The sequence below is a fragment of the Coenobita brevimanus genome, chromosome 52, assembly GCF_032717465.1.
Source record: "Coenobita brevimanus isolate Jiangsu-jjx chromosome 52, ASM3271746v2, whole genome shotgun sequence".
Lineage (NCBI taxonomy): Eukaryota > Metazoa > Arthropoda > Malacostraca > Decapoda > Coenobitidae > Coenobita > Coenobita brevimanus.
The window spans coordinates 19,008,976-19,010,785 of record NC_137005.1 but is presented as its reverse complement, the minus strand read 5'-3'; the positions used below and the strand labels follow the sequence as shown (position 1 = coordinate 19,010,785).

Sequence of the window (1,810 nt, the reverse complement as noted above, 5' to 3'; positions counted from 1 at the left end):
AGCTGCAAAAAATCGAAGTGACAACGTCAGACTAGAACAGCACATAAAACTGACTCGCATTACCTGAAATGATCGCAGCACGTGAGCGAAGCGCGAGGAAATGAGTGAGAATGACGAAGAAACGATTGCGAAGCACAAGAAAGCAAGCATGCAGAGCAAGAGCCCTCCACAGGAGCAAGTGCGAGGGGCCCGAAGGACTCACAAGCACTTGTATTATACCAACGGGAAGCTGGAGATGAGTGTTGGGGAGATCTTGAGGAGTTAGCACAAGATAGGATGTGGTGGTGTGAGTTCATCGAGGCCCTATGCATCCCCGAGGGTGCCAAAGGAAATGATTGATTGATTGATTGATAGTGCATATGTCTACTTCAGTTCCTCTTCCTCGCGACTTGGGCACCTTGTTCTAGCTCTTAATCTTGTTATATTACTTTCCCTTATGCCTTCATCCCTTCATGTTAGTGTCATAAATTGTTGGAGCATTGTCTCACAGGAATATATTACTTTATTAGTATTCCAGTAGGGAATGCTTAAGGATGTAAAAAAAAAAAAAAAAAAAAAAAACTTTCTTTAACAATACAGTTAATTCTCTTAAACAATTATCGGGTAATTTATTAATATATTACAGTATTTTAAAAATATTATTTGTTACCTCCGCCAAGGAAATTATGTTTTTGCCGGCGTTGGTTTGTTCGTCTGTGTTTCTGTTAACTGGATTACATAAAAAGTTAAGAACGGATTTTGCTGAAAATTTTTTGAAGCGTAGGGTATGGCTCAAGGAACGGTTCATTAGATATTGGTGGTGACCCAGATCATCATTCTAATCCAGGATTTTTTTTTTTTATACTTTCCCATTACGGAAGAGTGGCAATTTCAACCTTTTTGCTTCTAACTCGATAAATAATGCCTATCTCGGAGGAGGTGTGCAATCTCGGAGTGCTTTTTTTACTTTTTATTTTCTATATTTTATCCCGTCAATCATATGCCTCTTTGCACTATATGCCTCTACCTTTTATGCTTATTCGACCATCATGCCCTCTTGCTATACATGCCAAAACCTCCCCACACGTTTCCTTTGTTTCTCATGCTCTCCTCACCCCAAACAGGCCCATCACCCATTATATAAACCTCATCCCTCGTCCTCTGTCAGTGGCCATGCTACCCTCACCCTTTTCTTGTATCTCACTCCTTACGAGTATGCTACCTCACTCCATATGCCGTCCTCACATTTATCCCTCATAACTGCCGTACCACGTTGAGTACACCGCTTCCCGTCCGATCAGCGAAGTTAAGCAACGTTGGGTCTGGTTAGTACTTGGATGGGTGACCGCCTGGGAACACCAGATGCTGTTGACATAACGTTCTCCGTACGTGTCAAGTGGGGTTGGTGGAGGATTAGTGCCCCTCCCTGTAAAAACAATTAACTCTAAGCCTTGGCCACCCCGTTTGGGATACATGGCGTCTGGCAATGAATGAATGACTCCCTCGCACTTCATTTTCCTCAACACTCGTGCCTTCCTCACATCCCCCATACTCTTCATTTTCTTTTAGTATCACTTCTCCACTGGACTGAAATCGTGGTGCTCTCCTGTTAACATTAATGTGCTCTGTTGCTGGCATTCGAGACTCAGCTGTGACGGATTTACAAGTGGCTGCTAGTTTAAGTCCTTCCGCATAATAACGTACCGTGAAAGCTCATACTGGGAACATAAACAAACTCTGACACACAGGCACAACAAACACAACACTTCCAACACGTAGCACTCTTAGGACACTCAACCCTTCCAGTTCCTTACGTTGTTAGTATGATAAA

General features: G+C 42.8%; 1 non-coding gene across 1 annotated transcript; it reads left to right on the top strand.

Moving 5' to 3' along the window:
• The first annotated feature begins 1,234 nt into the window (after positions 1-1,234).
• Positions 1,235-1,353, top strand: LOC145400582 (5S ribosomal RNA). The gene has a single exon (XR_013897466.1). It is a non-coding gene; the product is annotated as a 5S ribosomal RNA (ribosomal RNA).
• The last annotated feature ends 457 nt before the right edge of the window (positions 1,354-1,810 follow it).